The sequence below is a fragment of the Crocodylus porosus genome, unplaced genomic scaffold (assembly GCF_001723895.1).
Source record: "Crocodylus porosus isolate Cpor-Errol unplaced genomic scaffold, CroPor_comp1, whole genome shotgun sequence".
In the NCBI taxonomy this organism is placed as follows: Eukaryota; Metazoa; Chordata; order Crocodylia; family Crocodylidae; genus Crocodylus; species Crocodylus porosus.
Genome location: NW_017728886.1, coordinates 11,395,455 through 11,404,047, shown reverse-complemented (window position 1 = coordinate 11,404,047; position 8,593 = coordinate 11,395,455). Strand labels below are relative to the sequence as shown.

The 8,593-nt window shown below is 47.1% G+C and overlaps 1 protein-coding gene across 2 annotated transcripts in view; it reads left to right on the top strand.

Annotated features, from left to right (window-relative positions):
• The window catches only part of PRKAG2 (protein kinase AMP-activated non-catalytic subunit gamma 2), a 328,707-nt gene that overhangs the window by 133,812 nt on the left and 186,302 nt on the right, over nucleotides 1–8,593 (top strand). The window lies entirely within an intron of this gene.

The following is an 8,593-nucleotide window of genomic DNA, read 5'->3' as shown; positions in this document are numbered from 1 at the left end:
CTTGGCAATACAGCAGTGGCTGAGGGTGGGCAGGCAATGGAGCACCCCCACTGCAAGGGTCCCCCAAAGCTTGCTGGCTGGGATTTTTTTGTGGGGGGGGCTGGGTCAAGTACCTGGAGCCAGAGGTGCTCCTTCCACCCTCTGCCCCAGTTCCTGATGCAGGGAAATGCCGGGCAGGTTGCCACTGTGAAGAGGCTGGGGTTGGGGGAATAGCAGTCCCCCTGCCACAAGCCCCCTCCCCCCAACTTGCTATCTAGGGTCTTAGGTCCCTGCAGTTGGGGAAAGGGAGGGGGCTGTCTTTCCCTGACCCCAGCCTCTTGACATCAACAGCCAGAAGCTGCAGGAGGGGCAGTCTGGCCTGGTGTTTCCCTACCCCAGGAACTGGGGCTGGGGGGCAGGGAGCCCCCTGTCATGCAGACCTGTTGGCTTGGCTCCCCCAAAGACCCCAGCTAGCAAGCTGAGGGGACTCCCTTTCCCCCCACCCCAGCCTGTTGACAGTGGCAGGCAGCAGCTGTAGCAGAGCTGCCTGGGCCTGCATTTTGCTATGCCAGGAACTGGAGCTAGAGGGGGAGGGAACCCCCCCTGCTGCATGGACCTGCCCTGGCCCTCTGCGGCTCCCGAGCCAGCAAGTTGTGGGGGGGGCTCTTGTGGCAGGGGGGCTCCATTCACACCCCCCACCCCAAGCCACATGGCAGCTGCAGCCAGAAGCATGCAGTGCAGGGCTGCTCTGGCTTTTTGCCACTGGGAACTGTGGTTGGGGGAGGTGGGGTACCGGGGGAGAAATCATGCTGTGAGGACCTGACTGGCCTGGCCCTCCAACCCCCAAGCCAGAAAGCTGTGGGGGGGGCCCTTGCAGCGGGGTGGCTTCCTTTTTCTCCATTTCTCTCCACCCCTCCCAGCCACTGATGACAGTCGCTGGCTGGGGAGAGGGACCACCCCAGCAGCAGCTGCCAGGAGAGAGACCCAGACTCTTTCCCCTGCAGAGAGAGCACCCTGGCTGAGCTTCAGTGCACCATGGGGCCACGGTGACTGGAGGGACAGAAATCCTACTCCCCCCTTTCCGCCCCCTTGGCCAGGCTGTGCATGGGGTTGGGATCAGAGGCTGGCACTGACTGGTGTCAATGATGGCTGAGGGGCCGGAGCCAACCCAGCACTGGGCGCTCTGCCTGAGGCTAGAGCAGCCATGCACAACGCTGCCTGGGATGGCAGTGATCGTGCTTTAGGTTAACCCTTGATGGGATCTAGCACAAACGTTTGATAAAGCAGTCTAACAGAATGTGCTCTAGGTCAGTATACATCCATCCAGGGTTAACTTAGAGCAAGATCTGCCATTTTTAAAGCACTTTATGTGCCATGAATGTCTGTTTTGTTACAGCTGTAAAGCACTTTCCACGTGCTTAAAGTGCATCAACTGTAATGTTTGTACCAAGCCTTCACTCCTAGCTAAATGCCCTGTCTGCTGGAGCAGCTCTGCTGCTATTACACCATATCTTGTCCCCTGTGTCGGAATTTTAAACAGACTGAAAACAACCTTCGTGCTTCCTGGGAATATGTAGCAATAATTTCTGTTTGTGCCTTTTAAGATTGAGGTTTTAATAGTTCTGTTCCAGTCACATGCTTGTGATTAATATGACTGGCAGAGCCTTGCCAAGTCTCATTGCTAACTGCCAAGGTGATGACATGGAGGGTTTTTTTCCAAACATGCATTATATAATAACACCGAAAATATTCCATCCTCAAGTTGCCAAACTTGTCTGAGGCTCCGTGTGAGAACCTGATTCTGATGGTCCCAGTCACGACACCGGAATAATGACCAACTTGGCTTGTGCTTTCCAGCCCCTTCTAGTGATATGCTTAACAGGTGCTTGGAAAATAAATGCTAGACTGCTGAAGAGCTGGGCTAAGCCTTGATAGACAAACAGGGTACTCGGCAGTATGGTAACAAGTTTCTGCTTTTGTTCCAGACGCTTCAAGTCTTGTAGTTAGAGAAGGAAGGCTGCTTTTGAATGTTGAAAGCGCTTTCCGCTCTAACACCTCAGCTTCATCTGTCACAGGATCTGTGAATCTGCCAGCGCTCTGTAGTTGTTTTTGAAGTAAATTCATGACATGACGTGACTCGATCATTTTTAAATTAGCTTTAGAGAGTAAAAATAAATAAACCACAGAGTAATGTGGTGCGGCCAGAAATCTTTCTAAGAGCCAGTTGGCCACCCATAAAGGAGCACTTGAATGCTGCAAAAGCATGGTTAACAGGCTCACCATTGTGGTTTTCTGGGACTCGAAATAATCTGCACAGTTTGTGTTGTGACTAGTATTATGACCAGCACAGAATCAGGGGAAATAAAAAATGTCTCTCTAAAGATTTATGTCCAGGCATCGCAGGTGCACTTACGCTTTACTTTTTCTCTAATCCAGAGGCACAGCAGTGACTTCACCTGTGCCCCCCAATCACATTGCAGCCTATTTTTCTGTTTACCGTTCCTTTATTTTTGTGTTAAAAATTTACTAAGACTAAGCACTGAGTAATTTCTCTTCAATGGCAAATATCAGTTATAAATTAGTGCATATGAAACAAAAAGGCTTCCATTCTCTCTAATTGTTTAGTCCCTTCACCTTCTTCCTTTTCACTGTTGTTATTCACTGTTGTTATACTGCTATTGTACCAGTCTGTCATCTGCTGTGGCCAGGAACCTGGTCCCTTCATATGTCTGTAAAGCATCATGTAAATCTTGAGTCAGACCCACTCTGCGAATAAGACACTGAAGGCACAGATAGCTGTGACAGTTTTTTCCCTGATCGGGCCCCTGAAAGCGGTCAACAGCCTTGACCTAACACAAGTGGCTGCAGAATGCTTTAAAGAGCCTGATCCCATACCTGTCTGGACCGTCATTACATGAGAGTTCAGATGAAGACGCTCCAAAGCGGTGAACCTTTATTAACTTGTGTCTGCATGTTCTGGGAGACAGCCCAGCCCTGCTCCCGGTGCTCTTTTGAGAATGGGAGGGGGGAAGGAAGCAGAGTGAGCTCCAACCCCCAGAACAAACTCCATCCCTCACCCTCCTAACCCAACAGATAATGTGTGTTGGGTCGGGAGGATTGGTCTAACTCATGGCACTTTCTGTGAAGCGCCATGAGTTAGACTGGGGATATAGTCCAAGCTGCACTTCTGTCTGTGCCTTGAAACATGGATTATGCAGGACCGAGCAGACTTCAGACTCCAGGGCTTCTCACTAGCATTAAGTTTTCAGTAACACTTCAGAAAAGTAAAAAATCAAATTTGCTCAGAGAGGGAGAGAACTTAGTTCAATGAAAGCCCCCTCAATTGTTTCTAGCCTTCAAGCATACTTTCCAGACACAGGGCAGAGTATAATAATATTATGAGTATTTGCCTTTTCACATTACCCACCACTGGTTTGTGCAGGTTATAGAGGATTATTTCTCTGGTCAATGTGCTCTCTGCATACTCTGCCAGAGCAGCATGAGTTGACCCTCACTTGACCTTCCCCAGGAATATGATCATCAGCAACAGTGGGTGGAAAATCAAAATGATCCATTCCCGGCTCTTCATAGTCCATTTAGAAAGAATGATTCAACCCGCTCCCCTATTTCATGTCCCAGCGAAGCCAGCGTTCCTTCATGAGAATTTTTTCACAGGGTTATAAATCAAGTTCCTCTCATCACAGCAGCCCTCAGTGCTTTCAGTTACATGGTATAATGAGCGCAATTCTCATTGAACAGTAGATTTGGGAGGGTCCTCAAGGGTCATCTAGTCCAGCCTCCTGCACAAATGAAAGATCCTCTTTTTCTAAACCATCCCAAACAGATGCCCCTGCAGTGTCTTCTTGAAAACCTCCAGTGAAGGGGATTCCATCACTTCCCTGGGCAGCCTGCATCATTCTTACGTTTAGTAAATTTTTCTCAATGCTGTGTAGTTTCTTCCCTGCCTCAAACCATCTCACGCCTTCCTTTGATTTACACTCCTGACATCTTAGGGGTATGGATCAACACTCCTGGATACTGCCATCACCGCAGTTTGCATATTGGATGCTACTTTATTTCTCAGAGCTCCCTGGAGCATTTGGAGTAATCAGAGCAGCATGGTAGAGAAATAGCAAAGACCGGGGCTTGGAGAGTTTCACGTCATAAAAGACACCCTGCGTCTTGCACCCCACATGGATATGCCTGCCATGTTAGCACTCCAGACTTCGGCCTTTTTCCTTCTCTTTCCATGTGGTTTTTGTGGCACCATTATCGTATCATAACGTATCAGGGTCTGTGAACTCCTGAGTTCCATCACTTTCACAATGCATTATTCTCCTTTTAAAAAAAATCATACAAAGAGCACGTTTCTGCTAAGAAAATGTCTGGTCTGCTCTGTGCTTGCAGATCTCAGAAAGCTAGAAAGAAAAACCAGGGAGATTTTGAATGACTTTACATTTCCCTTGCTTTACGTATATACTAATGAATACTTCCTCCTCCATATGTCCATCTGTTCAGATTCATTTCAGGAAGGGACCCCAGGCAGTTTCTGGGTAACTAATTCTAGTAATCTTTTTGGAACTACATATGTGAGGCAGCCATGTGGGATGTAAAATTATTCGAGGTGGTGTGAACAGGATGCATTATTCTGGTGGTAATGGTGGCAGCAATGCCTAGTGGACTCTGCACTGGACTGGGATACAGGAGACAGGGATTCTGTCATGGCTCAGCCACTGGCCTCCTTTGTAACCTTGGGCGAGTCTCCTCACTCAGTCAGTAGGAGCTGCGTTTCTCACTTCTATAGTGAAGAACTTTGAGATCTGATGCAAAACACCCTTTATTATGGTTATATCTATTATTGTTCTATATATTATTGTTATATGTTCTGTACATTATTGTTATATTATAGTGCCAAGGTTTTGTATTACAGTTGTTGTTGTTGTCAGGGTTTGCTCCTTTTGAGGACAGAGTCTACAGGCAAGGTTTGCTAATGAAAGTGATTTCTATTTTATTCATGATACAGAATAATGCAGGGTCCTCAGGTCTATTTATTAGCTTAAAATTTCTGGAGGTCCAGCTTGATTTGATTGCAGAAGTGGCCAGGAGTAAGTCATTGGTTGTTTAACACCTTGATAACACATTAACTAGCAGGTGGGGAATCTGTTCCATTTCTTATTGTAGAATCATAGAAGATTAGGGCTGGAAGGGGCCAGCCAAAGCTTTGTCTAGCCAGGTCTTAAAAACCTCCAAGGATGGAGATTGCACCACCTCTCTGGGTAACCTGTTCCAGTGTTTGTTTTACTGCCCTCCTAGTGAGAAATTTTTCCTAATATCTAACCTAAACCACCCTTGCTGCAACTTGAGACCGTTGCTCCTTGTTCTGTCATCTGTCACCACTGAGAACAGTTCAGCTCCATCCTCTTTTGAACCTTCCTTCAGGTAGTTGAAGGCTGCTATTAAATCCCCTCTCAATCTTCTCTTTTTCAGACTAAATAAGCCCAGTTTCCTCAGCCTCTCCTCCTAAGTCCTGTGCTCCAGTCCCCGCCCCATTTTTGTTGCCCTCCGTTGGACTCTCCAATTTGTCCACATCCTTTCTGTAGTGGGGGACCCAAAACTGGACACAGTACTCCAGATATAGCCTCACCAGTGCCGAATAGAGAGGAAGAATCACTTTGTTTGACGTGCTGGCAACACTTCTACCAGTGCAGCCTAGTATGCAACTGCCTGGCAACAAGGGCACACTGCCTGCTCATATTCAGCTTATTGCCCACTGTCACCCCCAGGTCCTTTTCTGCAGAGCTGCTGCCCAGCCAGTCAGCCCCCAGCCTGTACTGGTGCATGGGATTGTTCCATCCCAGGTGCAGGACTTTGTGCTTGTCTTTGTTGAATCCCATGCGATTTTCTTTTGGCCCAATCCTCCAATTTGTTTAAGCCACTCTGAATCCTAGCCCTATGTTCCAGGGTATCTACTACTCCACCCTGCTTGGTATCGTCTGCAGACTTACTAGGTGTACACTCAGTGCCATCTTCCAGGTCATTGATGAAGATATTGAACAAAACCAGCCGCAGGACCGACTCCTGGGGCACTCCACTTGATACCAGCTGCCAACTAGACATCAAGCCATTCATTGATCGCTACCCTCTGAGTCTGATGCTCCAGCCAGTTTTCTGTCCATCTTACAGTCCATTCATCCAGCCTGTACTTATTCTCTAAGGTGTCTCCAAATGCAGGGGTGAGGTATAGTAGGTCAAAGCTCATCCCCTGCCTGCTTCTGTGGTCAGTGAGGCATTCAGGTGTAGTATCACTTCTTGGAGCAAAGCCATTTTAAACTATAATAAGCTGGTGCTTTAGGGCCTTACAGAACTCTCTTTGGCATTACTTTTATGTTCTGTGTATTGAAATGTGGTACAAAGTAATGTGGCATTTTTATCCGTTTTGCCCTACATGTCTGTGACTACATAACAGGCTAGCCAAAGCAGTGGCTAACAGCCCTAGATATGAAACCTCAAGGACAGGCAGCTCAATTCTCAGTGGATGGCCCCTTTCTCTGGACTATGCTTATTTTGCTGTCTGCACATTTTCTGTTTTCCTGAGCCTCTGTTGGAAAGAGCAGCATGTAAATCAAATAAACAACAGAGCCAGGCTCCTTTCATTTCCCTGGGTGACAAGAAGCAGCAATTTTCCCTAGAGTCAGAGTTCAGGAGTGAGAGAGGCTTCTTAAGCCATGAGTATTTAAGCCTTCAGGGCTGGATTCAGTACTCCCTTTCAGCCAGCATTTGCTTGACTGGGCTTCTGCAGTGAAGTTTGTTTTGCTCTCGTGTGCTGGGATAGCTAATGGGAGGAGGCACATGTTGCTGTCCGTTGTAGCTGATGTCTTTCTCTGCATGTACGCATTATGTCCAGGTTCTGCAGTGACAGGGGTCCATGACAAATATTGAGGCTAATATCTACATGAAAATGATGCTTCTCTCTGAATATCCGTAGTTATTGTTTGAAGGGACACCTGCCTAGGATTACTTTAACTTAGAGATGCTAACGGTAAGGACCATGGGTTGGATTGGGCCTGCAGTACCTTATCATGTGGCCCCTGGTGCTGTCTGTGGGTCTTGGACTGTATCTGGGCACACTACACAGGGAGTGTGGGGCTGACCTGGTGCACATTGCAGGGCCAGTCTGGGGTGTACGCTGATGTCTGTGCTTGGGGCTGGTCCTGGGTACATGCTGCCAGTTGCTCTCGGGGCTGTTGCTGTGCTCTGAGCTAGTCTGAGGACCAGCCCACTTCCACTCATCTGACCTGTGGGGCCCCACTGAGTTGGACACCCCTGCTTTAACTCGTTATATAGCTCCTTCTGTGGCTTGCTTGCTTTATGCATTTGACAGCACCTTGCACAAAGGCAGTTTCTTCTCTTGTTTATATGGGTCTTCATATAGAAACAGGAGAAAACACAGAACAAAATGGTTGTAAAACTAAAAGTTAGCATGTGTAGAGAGGGAGAGGTGTAGGATTTTGAAACTGCTTCCAACTTTGTTTTTTCTGACCCTTCAAGTAAGTATTTTTACCTGCAAATACTGTATTTTGTGATATCTGTGTCAGCTGCAGGGTTAAATCCATACTGAGTCTATCTGGAGCTATGTTACTGCTGTTACCACATTGTGACATCTTGTTGTACCAGCTTGGGCTGAAAGCTAAACAGCATTGTACCTGGTCACTAATTTACTGGGAGGCCTCCAAGGAGCAAGTGGGTGTTTAGAGTGGGATGTTGATAATTCAGTCTGTTCCTCTTCTTTTCAAGTCAGCATAGAGCCTCATTGTGGTGTTTAGGACACTGTATATTAAGAGATTCCTTCATCTTGTTATGATGAAATGAAAGTATTGATTTTTTTTTTTTTCTGGGGATTAACATCCTTCTGACTTCTTGCGAGATTCAGAGATTGCCAGTCTGGGCCAATCTCATTTCAGTTAGGTCATTGCTGCAGTGCCAAAGATTTCTCTTGTAGTATCAAGAGTTTAAGGCCTGAGCTTTGGGGTGGTGGGGCTGTGGGCTTTACTGAAGTGCCCTGCATGAATATCAGTTTTCCGCTTTGAGCCATCCCAAGTGTTGTTATTTGCTTGGAGATTGCTCTGCTGCTAGTCCTTCAGTGGCAATAGCTTGTCCACACTTCGGTGGCGGTTGAGAGCCTTTTCCAGCCATTTGAATAGAAAGGGATGTTTCATTCTGCTCTGCCACATCCAGTGAGACTGACTGATGTAAGCTCAGTGGATGGGTCTGTCTGGCGATTCCAAATCCAGGTGACTGAAGGAAGAAGCAGAAAAGGAAAAGAGAAAGAAAACAGAAAGGGAAAGCAGATTTTGATACAAACTTGTCTGTCTTCACCAACCTCTGCGCAGCCTGCATCAAGCTGTGTTCCCTCGTAGTCAGGAACTCCCAGGCACCTCTTGGGTTTGTGTCAGTCACAATAGATTTGATGGTATTATCAGATCAAGTGCTGTTTTGAAGCTAAACGCAGCCTGATTGAACTGTTTGCAACAACAGCTCCATTTCAACATTGATAATTTTCATTTAAAAAACCCAGTAACTCAATTTGTGTGCTGCAGAGCTGTGCAGCACAGTT